Source organism: Oncorhynchus nerka, linkage group LG24 (genome assembly GCF_034236695.1).
Source record: "Oncorhynchus nerka isolate Pitt River linkage group LG24, Oner_Uvic_2.0, whole genome shotgun sequence".
NCBI lineage: Eukaryota > Metazoa > Chordata > Actinopteri > Salmoniformes > Salmonidae > Oncorhynchus > Oncorhynchus nerka.
The window spans coordinates 24,316,500-24,342,690 of record NC_088419.1 but is presented as its reverse complement, the minus strand read 5'-3'; the positions used below and the strand labels follow the sequence as shown (position 1 = coordinate 24,342,690).

General features: G+C 43.7%; 1 pseudogene; it reads right to left on the bottom strand.

The window, feature by feature from the left end:
* Nucleotides 1–1,197: 1,197 nt before the first annotated feature.
* LOC115107708 (A-kinase anchor protein 7-like) overlaps nt 1,198–26,191 on the bottom strand; it is a 35,355-nt pseudogene continuing 10,361 nt past the window's right edge.

Genomic DNA, 26,191 nt, shown 5'->3' with positions numbered 1-26,191 from the left:
AGCCATGTTATGGCTGACTTGTGATCATTGCCCTTGCTAGTTTGATTGTATTGTCATTCCCAGCCTTAGTTACATTTGTCCGTTTTGGTCCAAAATTGTCACGCCCTGATCTGTTTCACCTGTCTTTGTGCTCGTCTCCACCCCCTCCAGGTGTCGCCCCATCTTCCCCTGTGTATTTATACCCGTGTTCTCTGTTTGTCTGTTGCCAGTTTGTTTTGTTCATCAAACCTACCAGTGGTTTCCCCCTTGCCCCTGTCTTGTCTATAGTTCCTGTTTCTAGTTTCTCCCGTTTTTTACCTTTCTGCCTGCCTTGACCCTGTCTGCCACCCTGTACCTTTGCCCCACTACTCCGGATTACCGATCTCTGCCTGACTTGATCCTACCTGCCGTCCTGTTCCTTTGCCTGCCCGTGTTCGATTTAATAAACTTCTGTTACTTAGACACTGTCTGCACCTGGGTCTTACTTTCAAACGTGATACAAAATATTGAGCCATTCAAACTGAAACCATGCATCCTGAATGTAGGCAGCAAACAATGTACCAGGGCAGCTGTGATTTACAAGCTGATAGCAATATTGTTTTGGGGACTACCAAGAAACACATTGGTGAATTATATGAATTATGCATTGAACTGAATCAATCTATTCTGCCAACAATGCCTTAGTGTACATCATGGAATGTTGAGGAAAACAATACCTATTTTTAAAACCTCTTATGAAGTTGGTTTTGTAGCATAAACTGGGAATTTTATATTTTTGACTGATATGATTATCTGTTTCATATCTGCAAAGTAGTTCAAATACTGTCAGTTCCACTTAATTACTTTTTTTTTTAACATTGTGTCACTAGTATCAGTAGTAACACGAGACATTTTAAGTTGAGGATTTTCTTAAATGGAGCCCACAGATGGTCAAATCTAAGGTGATTAATCCTTTAAAAATCCTTTGCACAAAATTATTAATCAGATCACTTAAAATGTTATTTCCCTTCATTTAAATTAAAACCAAGTGACATTTTGGTTTTAGACACAATTATCAATGGAAACTATGCCATTAAAAGGGTGTGATTAGCTAACAATTTTCTTTAATATAGACCCCTCCCCTGATACAGTTTTCCACTGGAGAGAATTGTGATTTTCAAGATGGTAACACCAATTACATAAAACTGAGGGACAGACATTAATTATACTAGCCGAAAATAGGTATTTTAATAGCCTTTTGTTTTTATTGATCTATACAATATATGAAATACTTTCGTTCACTTTCTAGAATTCTAAATAATAGATGTCTCTAAATCCCCAAAACATTTCACAACAACTCTACACAAGACACTTTGCATTAACATAGTTTTGCAGTATAAAGGACTTATGTTATCATTGATAAACAGCGTAAAATATAAACAAAAACATGTATGATGTGTAATTGTCTTTACATTTTTATGATTACAAAGCCAAGGGATGAAAATACCTCCACAATTCAAGAACAACCCAATGGCTTCAATGCAGTGGTCATATCATACTGAGAGCTATTGAGTAGAGGGGAGTTTATGATGATAAAGACTGGTCTGAAGAGAAGGCTGCACTCTTAAAAAAAGGGTTCTTCGGCTGTCCCCATAGGATAACTGTTTTTGGTTCCAAGTAGAAGCTTTTTTGGTTCCAGGTAAAACCCTATGGGTACAGCCGAATAACCCATTTAGGTACTAGCTAGCCCCTTTTTTATTTAAGCGTGTAGTGGCTCTGGCAGGGAGCGTGTATCGATCGGAGCAGGTCAAAACCAGAGATTCAAAAAATGATAAGTATAGTTTCAGCCCACAGCCTGCCAATCCTTATCCACTCACGCTGTGCACTCCTTTGTCTTTTTCTCCTGCTTTGGCAGATGGATCCAGAGCTGAGGCGAACGGGAGCTTTGAGGGCGAAGACCAAAAATAGAAGCATATGAGTAAAAAAATGAAAAACAGCTTGAGGCAGATGCTTTAAAAATACAAGAAGAAGTCACTGACCCATCTGTTGCGAGGAAATCCGAATATAAGGGTACTGTGTGCATTACACAAGGCTCGCCATCACTGCACCTAAGAGTGAGAGCTCTTTGCCTTTAACCTTCCCATCGCCCAAGATAGACACCATAGTTTCCAGGTCCCCCTTGAGAAAGTGGTTTCTAACCTCAAGGGTCTTGTCCTGGTTAAATAAAAACAAATCATCTAAAACCACATGGGAAACAAACTCTGTTAAATCAATCTTCATATCATGATTTTTGTATTGTGGCTAGACATGATACACAAACAGTTGACATCCAGCACACCTGGTATACAGAACAACATCTCGACTGTTGAGACCATGAGCAAGGAAGCAGACAATGTTGTAGCATCCCATGACACATCTGTGACAAAGCATATATTAAGGTTCTGGTGAAATTATGCAAAAGATCAACAAAAACATCAAACGAAAGCCTCAGTGAATAGCCTCTGTCTTTATTAAAGCCACTTGGAAGTGGTATTTAAAGCATAGTGCTAAAAGCAAGTAAAAAAAAACTGAAATTCACAATGTGCTTTTTTCCCCCCCAACTAGTTTCTTTCTACTCATTTCAAAATTAAACATTTTCTTTAAAAAATATATAAAATGAATAATGGAAAAGTGTATACTTCCTGTTGTGTTCGTTCTGTGGTACAGTGCATTAGAAAAGTATTCAGACCCCTTCCCTTTTCCCACATTTTGTTACAGCCTTATTCTAAAATAATTTAATCTAATATTTTCTCATCAATCTACACAGAATACCCCATAATGACAAAGCGAAAACAAGTTTAGAAATGTTTGCAAATGTATTAAATATAAAACAAATACTTTTTTTACAGTATGAAACTCAAACTTGAGCTCAGGTGCATCCTGTTTCCATCAATATTATTATTATTTTTTTAAATAATCAAACTAAATTCAAATTAAATTGATTGGACATGATTTGGAAAGGTACACATCTGTCTATATAAGGTCCCACAGTTAACAGTGCATGTCAGAGCAAAAACCAAGCCCTGAAGTCAAAGGAATTGTCCGTAGAGCTCCGAGACAGGATTGTGTCGAGGCATTGATCTTGGGTGAGTACCAGAACATTTCTGCAGCATTGAAGGTCCCTAAGAACACAGTGGCCGATCACAGAACACAGTGGTCATCACAGAATGATGGACCATTCTTAAATGGAAGAAGTTTGGAACCAGCAAAATTCTTCCTAGAGCGGGCCGCCCGACCAAACTGAGCTTATCAGGGGAGAAGGGACTTGGTCAGAGAGGTGACCAAGAACCCGATGGTCACTCTGACAGAGCTCCAGTGTTCCTCTGTGGAGATGGGATAGTCCTTCCAGGAGGACAACCATCTCTGTAGCACTCCACCAATCAGGTATTTATAATAGTCGCCAGACGGAAGTCACTCAGTAAAAGGCACAACAGCCCGCTTGGAGTTTGCCAAAAGGCACCTAAAGGACTCTCAGACCATGAGAAATAACATTCTCTGGTCTGCTGAAACCGAGATTGAACTCTGACCTGAATACCAAGCGTCACGTCTGGAGGAAGCATGGCACCATCCCTACGGCGAAGCATGGTTGTGGCAGCATCATGCTGTGGGGATGTTTTTCAGTGGCAGGGACTGGTAGACTAGTCAGGATCAAGGGAAAGATGAACGGAGTAAAGTTGATGAAAACCTTGATGTTGATGAAAACCTGCTTCAGAGCGCTCAGGACCTCAGACTGGGGCAAAGGTTCTATTTCCAACAGGACAACGACCCTAAGCACACAGCCAAGACAATGCAGGAGTGGCTTCGGGACAAGTCTCTGAATGTCCTTGAGTGGCCCAGCCAGAGCCCGGACTTGAACCCGAGCTAACATCTCTGGAGAGACCTGAAAATAGCTGTGCAGCGACACTCCCCATCCAACCTGACAGCGCTTGAGAGGATATGCAGAGAAGGGGAGAAACTCCCTAAATACAGGCATGCCAAGCTTGTAGCGTCATACCCAAGAAGACTCGATGCTGTTATCACTGCCAAAGGTGCTTCAACAAATTACTGAGTAAAGGGTCTGAATACTAATGTAAATATGATATTTTAGTTAATATAATTCTTTATAAAATTGCAAAAAGTTTTAAAAAAAACAGTTTTTGCTTTGTCACAATACCCAATGTGTGTAGATTGATGAAGGGAAAAAACATTCAATCCATTTTAGAATAAGGCTGTAACGTAACAAAATATGGAAAAAAGTCAATGGGTCTGAATACTTTCCGAATGCACTGTATCTATCTACTGTGTGTAGTACACTAGCCTACTACAGTATCTGTAGTTCCTTGGTGCTGTCTCCGCACTGCTGGTGGGAGCTGGGAGTGTTCAGTCAGTCAGGTGCCAGAGATCTCCTGGCGGATGCTAGCTTGGACAGCCGGCTGGGATAGATGCTCCTTTATGTCCTGTAGGTTCTGAGACAGAGAATGATTGTGTGTGCACTGGGCCTTCCTAACCAGGCCTGCTGCATCACCAGCCCCTCCTACAGGGGACAAACAAACAAACACGAACCTAACATGATCCTCATTGCTGGTAGGTCAACCTAGTTGTCATATTTTAACATGCATATTTTACCACAGGTAGCACATGGGACCCACTCTTCATTTACCTTTTCAAGTTTTAGCCACATACAGCACAGATGAGACAGGATCATGTAAACATAGTTCACAGCATATTGTCCAGCTGCATAGATGAGCTCATTTTCCCTTGTCTCAGGTTTTTGAGTTGCAGTTCCTTTTGTAGTGCTGTTTTGTTTTAGCTTAGTAGAAAGACAGTGAATGTACTGACTGCACCTTGGAGGGCCGAGGTACAGCCTAACCTAACCAAGATCAGTCTGTAGTGTGTGTCGTGACATGTCAGCTCCACTCTGAGCATTGGAACGACCCACACCTCACATAGCATATTAATCAGAACAGAAATTTCCTTCAGAAGGCCAACTCTTTCTCCCAGGTCACAGATAAATCAAGAATGAACAAAGGTCCACACTAGACAGATGGACTGACAGACATGACAGGAGGGATTGTGTGGCGCGAGGCTGCCTTGATCATTGGTGACAATCAGGTACACAAAATCAAGTACACATAAAACTGCATATGGATTCCACACTCAATCCAGAGTTTTGCCACAAAACCTTTCTTCCTTCTCTAGTAAAACACCTCAACTGGGCTTGATCCAGTAACAGTACTGCCCATTGGCTCCTGGGCCGGTTGGCTGGCTGGCTGGCTGGCTGACTGCCTGACTGGTTAGTGTCCAGTGCTGCCTGGGGGAATTGGCTGTGGTCACTTGCTGCTGGTGCTGGTGTCGGTTGTTTTGACAGCGTTAGTGTTGAGGTTGTCTGAGGGCCGCGCCGTGTCAGATGACGTGGCCCCGTTGTGTTGAGTCTCGTCCATGAACTGCTGCACGGCCAGCAGCACGGCGTCTTCCACCAGCCTCTTACTCAGGCTCACAAGCTCTTCATCGTCAGGCTCCGGACCCCTCTTGACACCTATAGAACCAACGACATCACAACAGCTAGCATCACTACCCTGTTACTACTCACACCATGCAGCCTAGCAGGTCTAGGCTATATTACACTTGCTCTATTCCAGCCCAGTGTCAACTTCTGTCAACACAACAAGAGCCCCCCTGGTTAAAAGCTCTTCAAGGCTCAAAGTTAATCAGTTAGTAGTGATGGTAAGATCATACAGTATCAAAGCACATTCACAGAGACTGGGAAGTACATTTGAGAAATTAAGTGACCTGTTTTTAAGGGTCTGTGAATTCACTGTGGCTATAGCTGCATGAGATAGTCAGTGCCTGCAGTAATGTTCTCTTGTTAGCTATTGTATCAGTGACAGTCTGCCAGTGTATTAGAGTTGGGATTGTGCATTAGAATGACAGGGGATTGGGTATTTACAGTGAGAACACTGAGAAGCTAGCGGAGACTAAAGCAGGACAAACACTGCTATCAATCTTTCATGCAGTTGCTCCAGTAGTGTTGGTGAGTCAGTCAACACAATAACATGTCAAGGGAGGGAGTCAGGGAGAATACAGTGCATTAAATGAAATGGTGCTTTGGGCCTCAGAGAGCCCACAGAGACAGAGAGGCACGTACTTGTCCGAGCAGCCCGAGGCCCGCTCTGAAAAAGATCTGCAAGACAAACAATAGCCATTTAGCAACAGAATAGCACTTCTCAAATCAAATCAGACTCCATTTCTCACAGACGAGTTTGTGTGGCAATTAGTCTATTCAGTTTTTAGATTGGCCATACATATTTTGATTGATTGACAGAGCATACCTTGATTTCAGTGCTGAATGATTTGAGCTTGATAAATGTCAACACTCATTTTGAAATAGTACTTCAAAAGTACTCATAATACTTCACACATTTGATTTATGTGGTGTTTTATGGTCTTGTACTCAGAGGACCACTGTGTTACAGAATCAAGTAGTCAGATTAAGAAAGATTAAGAGTATTATTTTTCTCTTAGGGATTTAATTAAAGACATTTAATTAAATACTTACAGCAAAGGTGGATAAATAATTAGCTTTCTTTAGACTGCAAAGTAATTACCTTTTTTGTTAACCTACAGTGTGAAGATTAGAATAAAGAGAGAGCCGTTATATTAGTGACACGTGGAGCGTTAGTTCCTCACCGTCAGGAGTGTGAAGAAAAACACAACTCAATCAAGGCAGGAGAGTGCACTTTGAACCATGGAAGTCCTCAGAACAGAGACACAGTGTACAATACATATAAGGTTGTGCATACATCCATTGAACTCTATGCTAGTCATTTTATTTCTAGGTATGCATACATCACACCTAGAGGAGACAGCTTTGCGTTGACTTGACAGCAAACCTGAACATCGTAGACTAGACTTTCTCTTCCACTCTAGCTATAATATTGAGTAGCCGGAGAGGCTAAACTCTATTCCATTAGCTGCTGCACAACCTTATGAGAGCAGTAAATGCTCCATCAGCACCCACAATAGTGTGAGCGATACGGCTGACAGATTAAGAGCTGGCCAGCAGGGCGTATCAGAGAGAGAGGTGGTTCACCTTTTCATTTGGACTGAGACAATGGAAGCCCAAACCCAGTCTCGCCTAGGTTTCGTAATCATGGCGATAGCATTAGAATGAGGTTGAGAGTATTGAACTATGCAGGTATCGAACACCACTCACTCAGTCTGTCTCTCTGTTGCCCTCTCTCCTCCACTCTTGTGGCCAGACATTTCATTAGAAATGCCAGAAATGTAAGTTGCTTTCCTCCATCCCCGGGAGGGGGAGCTGTGCAGTGGGGCCTGTCTGGAGGTATTTCCTGATGAAACGGCAGCTCCATTAGAGAGATCCTGAGAGGAGAGTTCCTCCTAAACCACCAGGTCATCTAATGGAAATGAGGCGACAGGGGGCCTGGTGGCCTGACAAAGTTGTCATTGGGTCTCAGCTCCAATCTTTCCTAACGAGGTTAGCAAAGGCTGTGTGTGTGATAAAGCAAATCATGTCTCTCTATCTTGGCCAGGTCACAGTTGTAAATGAGAACTTGTTCTCAACTAGCATACCTGGTTAAATAAAGGTGATTTTTAAATGTTTTATAATAAAACATCCAGTATGAGACGGAGCAAAGAACAAATGGCAGGAGAGAAAAGGAGTGCCCTCTTTCCCAGGGCACAGTGGCTACATAAAAGCAAGCAGAAAGACAGACAGAGAGGAGTGCAGACAGGCAGCAACAAGCAGGACAATAATGCATAGCAAGAAACCAATCAAGGTTTCTCTCACAATATGGATGCAGCATAGAACACACTGAAATGAGAATTGTATCACAGATCCAAATAAGGCAACTAGCACAGATTTTCTGTGTGTGTGGTTTTGTTCTGAGTCATTCCCCCATCTTTTCTCCTCCAGTGGCTGTTAACTGCACTGTGAAGGACAGGCATACCGATCAGCTCTAGCTGGGTACAATCCCCCCTCTTACCACCACCCCACCCCTCTCCGCCATGCTGCCTTTTAAAATCCCAAAGCCATTATGTAGCCCTGTCGGGGTTGTCAGAGGCTCTGGGCTCAGTTTGTGCTGGTGGAACAAAAGACAGCCCCTTTTTCCATGGAAAATACAGTATTCACACGGCCAGCCAGCGGCGAAACGAGCACACGCTTCTCGCACCCAGCTGTGCTCACGAGGGATGGCGACGTCAGTCATCACCCAACAAGCATCTGACCTCTTACAACAAACCTATTCACCCCTCTCATTCTCTTCGCCATCCCTCTATTTTCCCTCTCTCACTCCCCCTCACCCCCTAGCAAGAAGTAGGGCAAACAGGCTCTCAGAACAAGGCAAGCTCTCTGACTGCAGTGTTTCAGAGAGAAAGGGCTGCATAGAGTTTGAGACAGAGAAAGAATGCAGACAGAAAATCCTGCCAAATCAAAAAATACATCCCAATTTAACCTAACTTTTCCAGACTGGTCAGACCTTTGGACCAACTCATAAAACTGTCTTGAGAAATGAAACATTCATTGGTTGGCAGCATGGGAGCTGCCAGTGCTGAGAGTGCTGCAATGTCCATTGTTGGAGAGGCTGTTGGCGCACAGCAGCTCTAGAAAGAGAAACTGTCACTTTGACAGACAGCCCCAAGTCCACATCTACACACTAGTTACAGAGACAGGAGCATGCACATTTATGGCATGTGCACGGTGTTGGACTGTAAACTCCTCCGCAACGCCAAGATGAGACCTAAAGTGCAAATACAAGTACACACCCACACAAAATCACATACTTACCCACACACACACACACTACAATTATGAGCCCCTTTATTTCTCCTATAGATCTGATTTAGAGTCCCAGCCACATGCAAACCATAAGACAGACACACACACACTTACTGATCTTCTCCTCCGCTCGGGAGAAGGGAAAGCAACACAACTGCCCCATGGCCGATCCTCTCCTCCCCTCTCTATCACTCCCTGCTCTATTCCGTTGCAAACGGATGAGTGGTAAAATCCAGCACAGCTTCCACACCGCCTGAGAGGGAGTGAGTGAATGAGGGTGTAAACGAGGGGCTGAATGCTGCGTTCGCTCTGTGATAGAGAGGGGAGGGGTGTGAGAGTCCGGACAACGTGACAGGGAAGATTTTAATTTACTGGCAATTTGAGAAATTTACCGGAACCATATGCATTGGATAAGTAACCCATTAGGGCATCCACCCACGGTGCTCAGAATAACAGAAATCATACTTAGATTATGGTAATGCTTCTTAACAGAACACGCAACTCCTGTAATGAAGCAGCCAATAAAACGTCATTTTCAAACATTTGCCAAAATGCAATTTGCTGTAAATCACTATTCTAAAACAGCACACCTGATAGCAGTTCCGTAAAGACAAGGACATTTCTAAACTTTGAACGGTAGTGTACATTAGGCAAATGTATTTCCATGTACTTCCCTATTGGACCCACCGCTATGCCATTTCGCTCCTGTTCTATTGGTTTTCGTATCAACTTTCTTTCGTTGTCCAGAGCCAAAGGCACAATTCCAGTCATATCAGCAACCCATCCTAGTTGTTGCATCTTTAGACTCCCCCTCTTTCAAGTTCATAAGAGATTTTAATCTGAGCCTGTAATTGAACCCACAAATGCTGATGCTCCAGATACTCAACTAGTCTAAAGAAGGTCAGTTTTATTGCTTCTTTAATCAGACAACAGTTTTCAGCTGTGCTAACATAAATGCAAAAGGGTTTTCTAATGATCAATTAGCCTTTTAAAATGATCAACTTGGATTAGCGAACACAACGTGCCATTGGAACACAGGAGTGATGGTTGCTGAGAATGGTCCTCTGTACACCTATGTAGATATTCCATCAAAAATCAGCGGGTTTCCAGCTACATTAGTCATTTACAACATTAACAATAACAACAATAAATTGACAAAAAAAAGTTTTTTTCAAAAACAGGGACATTTCTAAGTAACCCCACACTTTTGAATGGTAGTGTATATAATGAATCCTGTCTATACAGAAATAAATAAAATACTTCAACATACTTCACCAGAAAGCCTGACATAGCCACAGAGGAATTGAGGATCAATACCTTCATTTAAAAAATTGCTGTTGATTGTTTCAAATCGCAAGCTTTTAGGCAGGCCTATGTCTATTCAGGAAGCCTGCGTGGCAATAGGCCTAGCTGATTATTGAGTTGCGGCCGTCCGTGAAAAGCGGGTCTCGAGTATAATTGAAAATGTTGAGACAAGGGGTGTTTGGCGAAGATATAGGCGAGTCTCTCTCCAGAATGGCTCAGCTGTCTTCTGCCAATTCTTGCGCATTCACTGTGTGAATTGTTCGCTCTTTAATAGAAATGTTTTATCAATTCCCCATTACATACAGTGAGTGTACAAAACCTTAAGAAGACCTGCTCTTTCCATGATATAGACTGACCAGGTGAATCCAGGTGAAAACTGGGATCCCTTATTGATGTCACTTGTTAAATCCACTTCAATCAGTGTAGATGAAGGGGATGAGACAGGTTAAAGACTTAAGCTTTTTTGACAATTGAGACATGGATTGTGTGTGTTTGTGCCTAATTTTTGTACACTCGTGTATTTCAAAACTATATTATTGAAATTAAGCTCATCCACGAAAATTTGCATTTGAAAATCATAACTGGCACGCAGAATGGTACAGTAGGATACATCGTAAGCATCCCGACATTCACGCACCAGCTATGAAGTCTTTTTGAAATAATTGCCTCCCGTTTCAGTGGTAGGATGTAGCCTATAGGCTACTTTGAAGCGAGGTAAGACATGCCTCATAATATGAAATAAAACATTCAGAATTCAAACCATTAAGTATATTTTCAAAATGCATACTGCCTTTAGCTGACATTGTAAAGTGGTGGGTGACACACTGATAGCCTGTTGCCTGCAGTTGAATGGGAGGCGAGCTTAAATTACCAGTTGAGAAATAAAAATAGTACCTCTTTTTAATCGTGCACCAAAACTGTTTTACACACAACTGCATTTAGAATTGTTGCACAATGAATGGGATAATAGAGGCACATGTTTTATTCCAGCAGCAACCAGCTGAGGAGCTGCAAGAGAAGTTCTCAAAATAGGCTCTGTGTGCTGGGCGTGTGATAGTTGTGTTGGATAAATATGACACATGACTAGCAACACACAAAAGCCCAATTTAAATTTCACTAAATTATGCAAATGAAACTATAGACAAATAAGCATGATGGTCAAACGTATTTACATCGACTGGTATTTCAATCAATGAACAAAAAGCATTTTGCCACAGGATTTATTTTTTGGTCATTTTGGCCGACGACTGTTATTTATCGGCTTAAAAAACAAATTGACGCACTACGACTAACTCACATTTAACTCACCTACAGACCCAAAAGATCAAATAAGAATCACACCAACAGATCAAAATGTCAAAGTGCAACAGAATGCTGTAAGTGAAAATCCAATTATCCTTTTCTACAATTCAAAAGTTGAACAATTGTAAATGCTTTTAGACAGTGGCTTTTCGAGCAAAAACTAAGAATAGAAAAATGACATGTCAGGCAGAGAGACAGGACATACAGATCTAGCTATAGGTAATGAACACTTATCTCTGATGTCCACTTCATTATTAGCCATCTCTGCTCTGACCCCACTGGCCCAGGTACCCCTCTCAACACTGTCACCACCTCTTACCCACCATCCAAGGCCCACTAGAAGGCAGCATTTGTGAAATACTACGCCAGGGTAACTACATGCCTCTCCTCTACTTAACCCTCGACATACAAGATTTAATTAGCAGCTAATTCAATCTAGTCTGTTGGTATTCAAAAACATATGTGATTGTGGAGGAGTGCGAGATGGATGGGTGGGCACACAAAGGCCAGCTTGGATCTCTCACACACACACACACGGCCATGACAGGGTGACGCCTGCTTAGAAAATAATGAAATAAAACTGCTCTCTGGAGGTCAGCACTGCTAGACGCCTGGAAGTCTCTACTAAGGGGGAAAAATGGTCTGTCTATCAGTCTGTGGACCTAGTCTAGATGACGGTGCTGATCTCAGACACAGCTCTGTTATTGTTGTTAAACACGGATAACATCAGAGCTATTTTAGCTTGGAACGCCAGTGTTTATTATTTCTGGAATGTCCCACTGATGGCGATTTACCAGGTCTAGTTGCGTTTGAAAGATCAAAGCCTTGATTAAATCAGATCTATCGACATGTATTGAAAGTCAAATGCACCCGAGCATTACTTTTAATGTTGGACAGCGTGAATCTGACAGATACTAAATGAATCAGGGACTTGTTTTTGTGCGAGAAATGAATAGATTTATTCAGACAGTGCAGAGACCACTGAGTCTTACAGTGTAGATCATAGAGATGTGTCCACATAATTAATAATCGCACAACAAACAGCATCAGATCCATACAACAGCATGTTTCATATGCAGAGTCTGAGCGAGCAGGTAGGGCGAGGCCCTTGTTGTGCGGTGACAGGTAGTCTAGCAGTTAAAAGCATTGGGCCAGTAACCAAAAGGTTGCTGGTTCGAATCCCTGAGCCAACTAGGTGAAAAATATGTCGACGTGCTCTGAGCAAGGCACTTAACCCTAATTGCTCCTGTAAATCGGTCTGGATAAGAGCATCTGCTAAATGACTAAAATGGAAGCAGGGGGGAAGTTATCGCAACCAGCATGGGTCCAACTCACCTCACATTTTTCCTCCACTAGTTACTGCTTATCTATACAGGGGGATTTTCTTATCGTTCACAGAGCTACTGGTATTGACGAGGTTAGACGAGGCAGCTGAACATCTTACCAAAGCTTTGTTGATCGGCATATGGGAGCCTAAGTCGCTCCAAACTGTGGTTGTCATTGATGGGACTATGCTGTACTCTTAAACAGTGATTGGAAGAGATTTAGTTGGAGTCAATCTATTATGGAGGACCAGCAGCTGTCTGAGTGATGAGTTGTGGCCAATCCTAGATGCTGGATTAAACCTGAGTCAGGCCGTTAAGGATGTGTGATGGCATTGTAACAGGCCATTGATGGACCACATACACGGCAGCATTTGTCCTCAGCTGGCTGAGAGGGCCAGCAGTCTCCAGCTCCCAACAACAGTAACCACACAGCTGCTTCTACTCTAAAAAAAACACACTAAAATGCACAGATTCACTCACACGTGTAGGCAAAATTAGGCACACACGCTCGTGGACACAGACCAAAATGGGCACACATACACTGTTAAACCCTCCCCATCCCATTGTGGTGCTACAATGTGCCAATCGCTGTGCTTCAATGGAACAGGAGAAAAATGACAGGGTACAAAAACACATGACTGGATGTTCATGATGAGCTAGGGCAGTTTCCCAACGCCAGTCCTCCAGTAACCCCAAAAGTACACGTTTTGTTGTAGCCATGGACAAGCACACCTGATTCAACTTGTTAACTAATCATCAAGAGAAAGAAAAGGTTTCTGGCCAAGGAAAAAGCTTTTAACAGATTAAATGATCACTCTAAACCAACAAATGGACAATTCTTCTAAAGATTGAATTACAACATTACCATTAGTCAGTGGAAAACAGAGAGAGCTAGAGAGGTTTGGAGCCACATGGATAGAACATGTGAAAAATGCTCCCAACATTTCATGCATTTACAGCAGAGAAATGTTGCCAGGAGAAATATATCAAAACGAATGAGAGAGAATGGCATTGTCATCTCCCAATGATATATATAATATTTCAAATAGCTGTTCACCTTAGAGGAAGACAGCCCTAAAATCTGATCATTCTCAGAGATTTTATATAGAATCACCCCCACCCGAAACTTACTGACGAGCAGCAAGATTTGATCGAGGAGGAACTACTTTATGCCGTTGAATCATTCAAAAATAGGCAAGTCACCAGGTTGATGGAATTCCAATTGAGGTATATAAAATGTTCTTTACAGAAACCCCTACTATCCGGCACCCACCACGAGGGATTCATTTCATTATTAAAGTAACATGCAGAAGTTCAATATCACGTTACTTGGTTGTGATGACTGTATAATGTCAAAAATGTATTTCTTTAAAAATTAGAAAAGTGATACAAAATATAATCCACCATGATCAATTTGCCAATCTTGGTGTTCTCTGGCAAATGCCAAACATCCTGCACGGTGTTGGGCTGTAAGCACAACCCCCACCTGTGGATGTCGGGCCCTCATACCACCCTAATGGAGTCTGTTTCTGACCGTTTGAGCAGACACATGCACATTTGTGGCCTGCTGGAGGTAATTTTGCAGGGCTCTGGCAGTGCTCCTCCTGGTCCTCCTTGCACAAAGGCAGAGGTAGCAGTCCTGCTGCTGGGTTGTTAACCTCCTACGGCCTCCTCCACGTCTCCTGATGTACTGGCCTGTCTCCTGGTATCTTCTCCATGCTCTGGACACTACGCTGACAGACACAGCAAACTTTCTTGCCACAGCTCGCATTGATGTTCCATCCTGGATGAGCTGCACTACCTGAGCCACTTGTGTGGGTTGTAGACTCAGTCTCATGCTACCACTAGAGTGAAAGCACCGCCAGCATTCAAAAGTGACCAAAACATCAGGCAGGAAGCATAGGAACTGAGAAGTGGTCTGTGGTCCCCACATGCAGAACCACTCCTTTATTGGGGGTGTCTTGCTAAATGCCTATAATTTCCACCTGTTGTCTATTCCATTTGCACAACAGCATGTGAAATTTATTGTCAATCAGTGTTGCTTCCTAAGTGGACAGTTTGATTTCACAGAAGTGTGATTGACTTGGAGTTACATTGTGTTGTTTAAGTGGTCCCTTTATTTTTTTGATCCGTGTATATTTCAAACGTATTGGAAAGATATGACAAGCCAAATCATGGAAGCAGGTCTTAAAATTGTACATACAAAACATCAATAGATACATACTCAAAAGCCTTTCAGTGAAAGATATTCTATAAAATTCTGTCAACAAAGAAAATGCTTTGCATTTGGGGTGTTGAGCAAGACACGAAATGCAGATTCTGTCCTGATGCCAGATGGTGAAATGTGCTCCAGAGTCCAATGGTGGCGAGCTTTACACCACTCCATCTGACGCTTGGCATTGGGAATGGTGAACGGTGCTATGCCATGGAAACCCATTTCATGAAGCTCCTGACGAACAGTTCTTGTGCGGACTTTGCTTCAGCATTTGGCGGTCCCGTTCTGTGAGCTTGTGTGGCCTACCACTTCGCGGCTGAACCATTGTTACTCCTAGACATTTCCACTTCACAATAACAGCACTTACAGTTGACCGGGGCAGCTCTAACAGTGCAGAAATTTGACAAACTGATTTGTTGGAAAAGTGGCATCTTATGACAGTGCTACGTTGAAAGTCACTGAGCTCTTCAGTACGGGCCATTCTACTGCCAAAAAAACAGAATGGAGCAAAGCATAGGCAAATTCCGAGATGAAAACCTGGTTCAGTCTGCTTTCCACTAGGAGATTAATTCACCTTTCAGCAGGACAACAACCTAAAACACAAGGCCAAATCTACACTGGTTGCTTACCAAGACGACAGTGAATGTCCTCTTTCCATTATTAAATGCGGTGGTTCGCGCTTTCAGTTTTGTGCGAATGCCGCCATCCATCCCCAGTTTCTGGTTAGGGGATGTGACCAATATAATGTGATGATACTGAGTGGCCAAGTTAGTTTTGACTTAAATATGCTTGAAAATCTAAATCGCAAAACCTGAAAATGGTGGTCTAGCAATCAACAACCAATGTGACAGAGTTTGAATAATTTTTGAAAAGAATGGGAAAATATTGCACAATCCAGGTGTGGAAATCTCTTAGAGACTTACCCAGAAAAACGCTCAGCTGTAAATCACTACCAAAGGTGATTTTACAAAGTAATGACTCAGGTGTGAATACTTATGTAAATGAGATATTTCTGTGTTTCTTTTTCAATCAATTTGCAAAAACATGGTTTTCACCTAGTCAAATGTCTATCTTGAATTTGGGCTAGAACACAACAGAATGTAGAATACGTCAAGGGTTTTAAATACTTTCTGTAGGCACACATAAGCAGATGCACACTAAAGATAACAGGGCCCTTCCTATCACCTTTTTGAATATGACTAGTGTTATTCATCGCTGTGCCATCATGGCTTACTGACTACACAAGATAGATGTTTCTAGTAGCTAGACAAACATCCAAGGTACATTATCAACTGTCCAAGCCTAAATACCACACACACTTTCACCCACTCAAAGTCGAGGCCATTATCATTAAAACACACTTGAGCCTATATAAATATCAACTTACAGTGTATAGTCAAATCTGTCTGAAATGCCAGGCAAAGGATTTAGGCAGCACAATTAATCAATATTACCACAATATATCAATACATACACAGTGCTCATTTGAAATGTAATGATGCCTCCAACTTGAGCAAGAGGACTGTCCAATAGGCCTATTGCACGCGATGAAAACATCCTGTATTTCCTAGACATAGTTCAGCAGGACAGCTCAAATGCTATTCGCTCTCTTTTACCAATGAGGCCTGGAGGAATTGATCATGTGCACCCCTAACTGGAGATCCTCCTACATCCCCCTAACTGGAGATCCTCCTACATCCCCCTAACTGGAGATCCTTCTACATTTACAAAAACAACTGTTATAATACACCACCACCCTGCTACAGCAATGTCCAGCTCACAAAATCCTAGTTGATGTGTTCTGCAGCAGAGGGGGAAACAGCCTATCTTTAGGACTGTTAAAAATGGCCAGCTTCAGTCAGCTGATTTTAGCCATGCCTTCTGGTTAGTTCTAATCAGGCAGCTTAGTCTCCCATTCAGAGGACCCCCACTTTTGTTAGTGTCTTATTTGTCAATGTCACACAAAATAATCACCACCACATCTCGTTCAGCCTGTCAGCAGCCTTGATTCCCGGGATTTCAGTTTGTTAGTCTATGGCCCCAGCACGCTTTGTAGTCAGAAACATGAATTTTACATAATTATGACATAACAATGTAGGTTGTGCAATGTAACAGCAATATTTAGACTTCGATAAAATATGGAACGGTTCCGTATTTCACTGAATTAATAAAACGTTTTGTTTCTGAAATGATAGTTTCTGGATTTGACCATATTAATGACCAAAGGCTCATATTTCTGTGTTTATTCTATTATAATTAAGCCTATGATTTGATAAAGGAGTCAGACTGAGCGGTGGTAGGCAGCAACAGGCTCATAAGCATTCATTCAAACTTTACTGCGTTTGCCAGCAGCTCTTAGCGCTGTGCTTCAAGCATGCAGATGACTTCGTCAACCATTTTGAAAAGAAGGTCGACGACATCCGATCCTCGTTTGCTAAGTCAAACGACACCGCTGGTTCTGCTCACACTGCCCTACCCTGTGCTCTGACCTCTTTCTCCCCTCTCTCTCCAGATGAAATCTCGCGTCTTGTGACGGCCGGCCGCCCAACAACCTGCCCGCTTGACCCTATCCCCTCCTCTCTTCTCCAGACCATTTCCGGAGACCTTCTCCCTTACCTCACCTCGCTCATCAACTCATCCCTGACCGCTGGCTACGTCCCTTCCGTCTTCAAGAGAGCGAGAGTTGCACCCCTTCTGAAAAAACCTACACTCGATCCCTCCGATGTCAACAACTACAGACCAGTATCCCTTCTTTCTTTTCTCTCCAAAACTCTTGAACGTGCCGTCCTTGGCCAGCTCTCCCGCTAGCTCTCTCAGAATGACCTTCTTGATCCAAATCAGTCAGGTTTCAAGACTAGTCATTCAACTGAGACTGCTCTTCTCTGTATCACGGAGGCGCTCCGCACTGCTAAAGCTAACTCTCTCTCCTCTGCTCTCATCCTTCTAGACCTATCGGCTGCCTTCGATACTGTGAACCATCAGATCCTCCTCTCCACCCTCTCCGAGTTGGGCATCTCCGGCGCGGCCCACGCTTGGATTGCGTCCTACCTGACAGGTCGCTCCTACCAGGTGGCGTGGCGAGAATCTGTCTCCTCACCACGTGCTCTCACCACTGGTGTCCCCCAGGGCTCTGTTCTAGGCCCTCTCCTATTCTCGCTATACACCAAGTCACTTGGCTCTGTCATAACCTCACATGGTCTCTCCTATCATTGCTATGCAGACGACACACAATTAATCTTCTCCTTTCCCCCTTCCGATGACCAGGTGGCGAATCGCATCTCTGCATGTCTGGCAGACATATCAGTGTGGATGACGGATCACCACCTCAAGCTGAACCTCGGCAAGACGGAGCTGCTCTTCCTCCCGGGGAAGGACTGCCCGTTCCATGATCTCGCCATCACGGTTGACAACTCCATTGTGTCTTCCTCCCAGAGCGCTAAGAACCTTGGCGTGATCCTGGACAACACCCTGTCGTTCTCAACTAACATCAAGGCGGTGGCCCATTCCTGTAGGTTCATGCTCTACAACATCCGCAGAGTACGACCCTGCCTCACACAGGAAGCGGCGCAGGTCCTAATCCAGGCACTTGTCATCTCCCGTCTGGATTACTGCAACTCGCTGTTGGCTGGGCTCCCTGCCTGTGCCATTAAACCCCTACAAATCATCCAGAATGCAGCCCGTCTGGTGTTCAACCTTCCCAAGTTCTCTCACGTCACCCCGCTCCTCCGCTCTCTCCACTGGCTTCCAGTTGAAGCTCGCATCCGCTACAAGACCATGGTGCTTGCCTACGGAGCTGTGAGGGGAACGGCACCTCAATACCTCCAGGCTCTGATCAGGCCCTACACCCAAACAAGGGCACTGCGTTCATCCACCTCTGGCCTGCTCGCCTCCCTACCACTGAGGAAGTACAGTTCCCGCTCAGCCCAGTCAAAACTGTTCGCTGCTCTGGCCCCCCAATGGTGGAACAAACTCCCTCACGACGCCAGGACAGCGGAGTCAATCACCACCTTCCGGAGACACCTGAAACCCCACCTCTTTAAGGAATACCTAGGATAGGATAAAGTAATCCTTCTCACCCTTAAAAGATTTAGATGCACTATTGTAAAGTGGCTGTTCCACTGGATGTCATAAGGTGAATGCACCAATTTGTAAGTCGCTCTGGATAAGAGCGTCTGCTAAATGACTTAAATGTAAATGTAATGGCTGTTTATGACTTCAAGCCTATCAACTCCCGAGATTAGGCTGGCAATACTAAAGTGCCTATTAGAACATCCAATAGTCAAAGGTATATGAAATATAAATGGTATAGAGAGAAAGTCAACGCGTCATAATTCATATAATAACTACAACCTATAACTTCCTAACTGGGAATATTGAACCACCAGCTTTCATATGAACTGAGCAAGGAACTTAAACGGTTGCTTTTTTTACATGGCACATATTGCACTTTTACTTTCTTCAACACTGTTTTTGCATTATTTAAACCAAATTGAGCATCGTTTCATTATTTATTTGAGACTAAATATATTTTATTCATGTATTATAGTAAGTTAAAATACAAGTGTTCACTGTTCATTCAGTATTGTTGTAATTGTCATTATTACAAAATATTAAAAAAGCAGATTAATCATCATCGGCTAATTTTGGTCCTCCAATAAATGGTATCGACGTTGAAAAATCCTAAATCGGTCGACTTCAAGTTCTCACTGGACATGAGTCTCAGTTAACTGAACCATGAGTGGTCAGATGTGTGTGAATGTGGACATCTTCCATTAAACTCCTTATCCTTGTTCGCCTCATCCTTGTTCTGATCAGACATTCTGTAGTGGTTGCTACTGGCCTTAAGCCAGCACCTAAGATTTCTTATTACATTCATGGTCTTTCGATTCTCTACAACCCTACCCCTATTTTTCAAGAACCCACCAGTAGCACACCTCTCACCAAATCCACCTACACTACCTTCTGCTAGTCTGCTGACGAAATGTAAAATCAAATGCATTCGTCACATAGTTTACAGCAGGTGTAAAAGATAAGCATTTTGCCCTGTGTGCTAGCTCCCTCAGCAATGCAGTATTGCTATTATAAACTCTTACCAACGTAATAACAAGAGTAAAATGGTTTTGTCATACCAGTGGTATACAACAGCTTTCAGCCTATCAGCATTCAGGGCTCAAACCACCCAGCTTATAATAATTAATCATTTAAAAAAAATTATGTTACCAGTAGCACGCTCCTCTCGCCACATTCACCCACACTACCTACCACTAGTCCGCTGACCAAATCAAATGTATTCGTCACAGTTTACAGCAGGTGTAAAAGGTGCAGCAAAATGCTTATGCGCAAGCTCCCTCAACAATACAGTACATTAAATTAATAAGTAAAAAATAAGAGGTAGAAGAGGAAGCATCCAGTAGACAGTAATAGACCACTTACATATATAAAGTGGGTAGTGGAATCAATAGTATCAATAGCATATAATATACTGAAAAAAATTAAATGCAACAATTTCAAAGATAGTATTAAGTTTGAGTTCATAAAAGGAAAACAGTCAATTGAAATAAATTGAGGCCCTAATCTATGGATTTCACATTACTGGGAATACAGATATGCATTTGTTGATCAGATACCTTAAAAAAAAAAAAAAACACAGTATCTGGTGGGCCACCATTTGCCTCATGCGACACAACACATCTCCTTCGCATAGAGTTGCTCAAGCTATTGATTGTGGCCTGTGGAATGTTGTCCCACTCCTCTTCAATGGCTGTGCAAAGTTGCTGTATATTGGCAGGAACTGGAACGCGCTGTCGTGGATGTCGATCCAGAGAATCCCAAATGTGCTTAATGGGTAACATGTCTGGTGAGTAGGCAGGCCATGGGAGAACTGGGATATTTTCAGCTTACAGGAATTGCATACATAGCCTTGTGACATGTGATGGAGGTGGATAAATGGAAGGACAATGGACCTTGGGATCTCGTCACGGTATCGCTGAGCATTCAAATGGCCATCAATAAAATGCAATTGTGTTCATTGTCCATAGCTTATGCCTGCCCATACCATAACCACACCGCCACCATGGTGCACTCTGTTCACAACATTGACATCAGCAAACTGCTCGCCCAAATCTGCCCCTTCCAGTTGAAACCGGGAGTCATCCACGAAGAATACAGTTCTCCAGCGTGCCAGTGGTCATCGAAGGTGAGCATTTGACAACTGAAGTTGGTTACGACGCCAAACAGCAGTCAGGTCAAGACCCTGGTGAGGACGAAGAGTAAAACATATGAGCTTCCCTGAGACGGTTTGACAATTTTTGCAGAAATTCTTTGGTTGTGCAAACCCACAGCTTCATCAGCTGTCCGCAGGTGAAGAAGCCGGATGTGGAGGTCCTGGGCTGGTTACATGTGATCTGCGGTTGAGGCAGGTTGGACATACTGCCAAATGACCTAAAACGACGTTGGAAATGGCATATGGCAGAAAAATGAAGATTTAATTATCTGGCAACAGCTTTGGTGGACATTCCTGCAGTCAGCATGCCAATTGCACGCTCCATCAAAACTGGAGACATCCATGGCATTGTGTTGACAAAACTGCACATTTTACAGTGGCCTTTTGTCACCAGCAAAAGGTGCACCTGTGTAATGAGCATGCTGTTTAGTCAGCTTCCCACACCTGTCAGGTGGATGGTATGGCACCGATAGAGATGGTCGCTTCGAGTTCTTAGGAAACTACACAGTAATATTATTTTTATTGTTTTTTAATGTATAATTTCTTACATTGTTACCCCAGGAAATCTTAAGTCTTATTACATACAGCCGGGAAGAACTACTTGATATGAGAGCAACTTCAACTTACTGACATTACGACCGGGAATACGACTTTCCCGAAGCGGAGACCTCTGTGTGGACCACCACCCAGGACAACGGAGGTAATTCCAGTAGGCGATCCAAAATAACGAAGCCGCAGAAGGGGCAGACGAAGCGGCCACCTGGCCACGCCCCATAGACAGGAGCGGTGTGCACGAGTATACTACTAGCCAATGTCCTGTCTCTTGACAACAAGGTAGACGAAATTTGAGCAAGGGTTGCCTTCCAGAGAGTCAGATTGTAACATACTGTTTCACGGAAACATGGCTCTCTCGGGATATGTTGTCGGAATCGGTTCAGACACCTCCATGCATCGCACTGACAGAGATAAACACCTCTCTGGGAAAAGGCCTGGTGGTTGTGTATGCTTTATGATTAACGACTCATTGTGTAATCATAACATTAAGGAACTCAAGGCCTTCTGCTCACCCAATCTAGAATTACAATCAAGTGCCGGCAATTCTACCTAACAAGAGAATTCTCGTCAGTTATATAGTCGCAGTTGTGTACATTCCCCCTCAAGCAGATACCAAAGAAGGCCATCAAGGAACATCACTGGAGTACATGCAAACTGGAAACTATGCATCCTGAGGCTGCATTTATTGTCGCTGGGGATTTTAACAAAGCAAATATGAGAACAAGTCTACTGAAATTCAAGCATATTGATTGCGCTACACGCATGCGCAACACCCTCGACCACTTCTACTCTAACTTCCGTGATGCATACAAAGCCTTCCCCAACACTCTGTTCGTCAAATCCAACCACGACGCAATCTTTCTCCTTCTGTCTTTCAGGCAAAAACTCAAACCGGATGTACCAGTGACGAGAACCTTTCAGCACTGGTCCGCAAGATTGTTTAGATCATGCGGACTGGAATATGTTCCTGCCAGCCTCTGAGAACAACATCGACCTATACGCCGACTCAGTGAGTGAGTTTATAAAGAAGTACATTGGAGATATTGGACCCACTGACTATTAAAACCTACCCTAACCAGAAACTGTTGATGTATGGCGGCATTCGCGCAAAACTGAAAGCACGATCCACCGCATTTAACCATGGAAAGAGGTCTGGGAATATGTCTGAATATAAACAGTGTAGTTATTCCCTCCGCAAGGAAATCAAACAAGCAAAATGCCAGTACAGAGACATGGTGGAGTCGCAATTCAACGGCTCAGACACGAGACGTATGCAGCAGGGTCTACAGAAAATCACGGACTACAAAAAGGTATCCAGCCACGCCAGGGACACCAACGTCATGCTACCAGACAAACTAAACACCTTCTTTGCCCGCTTTGAGGATAATACATTGCCACCGTCGCAGCCCGCTAACAAGGACTGCGACCACCCCCACCCCCCTTCTCCGTGGCCAACGTGAGAAAAACATTTAAACGTGTTAACCCTCGCAAGGCTCAGACGCATTCGGAGCCACGTCCTCAAAGCATGCACAGACCAGCTAGCTGGTGTGTTTACGGATATATTCAATCTCTCCCTATCCCAGTCTGCTGTCCCCACATGCTTCAAGATGGCTACCATTGTTCCTGTACCCAAGAAGGCACAGATAACTGAACTAAATGACTACCGCCCTGTAGCACTCACTTCTGTCATCATATAGTGCTTTGAGAGACTAGTCAAGGATCATATCACCTCCACCTTACCGGCCGCCCTAGACCCACTTCAGTTTGCATACCGCCCCAACATGTTCAGACTACGCAATCACCAACACACTGCCCTATCCCATATGGACAAAAGGAATACCCATGTAAGAAAGCTGTTCATTGACTACAGCTTAGCATTCAACACCATAATACCCTCCAAGCTCATCAAGCTGGAGGCCCTGGGTCTCAACCCCACCCTGTGCAACTGGGTCCTGAACTTTGACGGGCTGCCCCCAGGTGGTGCAGGTAGGAAACAACATCTCCACATCGCTGATCCTCAACACTGTGGCCCCACAAGGGTGTATGCTCAGCCCTCTCCTGTACTCCCTGCTCACCCACGACTGCGTGGCCATGCACACATCCAACTCAATTATAAAATTTGCAGACGACATTGCGGCGGATAATTTCAGAAAGAGGGTCCAGATTGTCTAGCCCGTTTGTAGGGATCCAGATTTTTTAGCTCTTTCAGAACATCAGCTGTCTGGATTTGGGTGAAGGAGAAGCGGGCTGTCAATAATGGACTAGTGAAACAAATACCAAAAGATTTTTGGTGGACTTTTCCTTTAAGCTGGAGATAGGCAGCTAGCTCATTTGGGTGCTCATATGAGGCACAGAGACTGCATTTGGGATAATAGGGTGGTCGTGTCTAACCCTGCTCATTCCTTCAACTCTGCTCCCAACAATTAAAATCGCCTATAGAGCCCATGGCCTGTATCACTAGAGAGCTCATAACAACTAGTGAGCTACAGGCAGGAGTCAGCTATGCTAAAATGTAATTATTTTCACCTCTATGGCCCATTTTATTGCCTTACCTCCCTACTATTCTACATTTGCGCACACTAAACATAGATTTTTCTATTGTGTTATTGACTGTACATTTGTTTATGTGCAACGTAACTCTGTGTTGCTGTTTTTGTCACATTGATTTGCTTTATCTTGGCCAGGTCGCAGTTGTAAATGAAAAGTTGTTCAACTGGCCTACCTGGTTAAATAAAAGGTGAAATATTTTTTTTTAAATCCCAGTAACAAGCCTCCTATGGGGAGGGGGGCACCCTTGTGAACACTGACCCAAATTGTCACGCTCACCCTGGGAAGACTAATATACCCCTTGAACCCTGTGAACAACATGGAACACGGAGTAACTGAGGCAGCATTAAACATGGACGCCCAAGCGTCCAACATATGTTGTGATTTCGTGAGACTGTATAGCCTGCATGATCGGCAACTTGAAGGCACAGGGGGCTCTGGAAATGGCTGATGTAGTACCCCATTTGCCAAACGTGGGAGCAGTATTTTTTTGTGGAGGCCCCTTGCTCCGGGAATTACCCCAGCCAAGTGATCGGGGGCTGCATGCAAACCCTGTTGTTTTCTTCCTTCCCTCCAACTCCAGGAACTAAAAATATGAATTGTGTTGACATAACACCAGGGGAAAGCTAGTAAGTGATTTGTCAGAAGTTAAGCATGCTAGCCAACGTTACCCAAAACGCTTTTTAGCATAAGTTAGGCTAGCTAGCCTCTGACCGCAGAAAGGTCCGTTTAGAATAACTAAGTGAGTTACCGCTACGTATACCAAACAAAATAACTACCCCAGAAACTTCATCATAGCACGCTATGCAGTGCTTGTTTAGCTAGCCTGGTCTCAAAATTCCACTTTGGACCAGATCGCTTCATCAACAAGTCTAGGAAGAGGCAAGCGGTGCTAGACCGAGGCAGACAGGTGGCGTGGGGTACCCACCAGCCTCCCGTAACTGGTGACCGAGCGCACAGGATCCAGTTGGGTGCAGGCAGCCACCACATACTCTAGGCAGACAAGACATTTGCTCCCACCACTCAACCCAGCTCCGCTTCCTGCATCTCAGTCTCAGTCGAGGTACCAGCATCCAGGACCTTGGCTGGGACCGAGATGCAGGAAGCGTTGGTAACTACACATTCTGTAAATCGCGAGTAAGTATCTTCCAGAGAAATGCTATAACCGCACGACTGGGAGAATGATCTCGACCCAGAGCCGGCTTAGCTATCATCGTCTCTGTCGTTTTCGTAGCAATCTTACTCATTGCACCAGCAAATTGAATAACTAATTGTGATTAGAAAACTTATTAGAACAAGGATAACCTTCAGTGTACAACCGTCAGCACACAACATCCAGGGGGTGAATAGGCTCTACCACTATGGGACAGTTTAGTTTGTGCAACCTAAGACCGTCTTGTTTTGCAATTGTTTTAGTGGCGTGAATCGTTCCTGAGTTGAAGGAATTAATCCGAGCCTCACGCTTATCACCTGTGGAAGGTGGGGCTTCCAGCGAGAGGCCGATTTCATTGGCCTTGTCAGGCGTGATTGTAGATCCTTCAACTGAAATTGAGAGTGCGACCCACCCATATTCAACTAAAAACAACATGACATTCAGCCACCCTAAAATCTATTTCCTAATCAATACATAGCAGTTTCTCAGACAGCAGAGTGAATAATGAATAGCGTATAATCCATAATATGAGAGGAACCAGCCTGCAGCATCCTTGGCGGTTCGCACAAAACAGAGTCATATTCACAACATAGTAACACTATCAAATCTAAGTCTCACATATACATGGGTTAACCTCTTGCCCCAACCTTAGAGGGTGAGTACGGCAATAGTGTTTCAGAACTGTGATGTCAGCTCCTTGACATGGGTTTCACAGCTGGCTGCTTGTGTGAGGTGAGAGAGAGGGAACCCTCAGTGTGCTGCGTCCTGTCTGTGACACCAGTCTGACTCAGTCAGG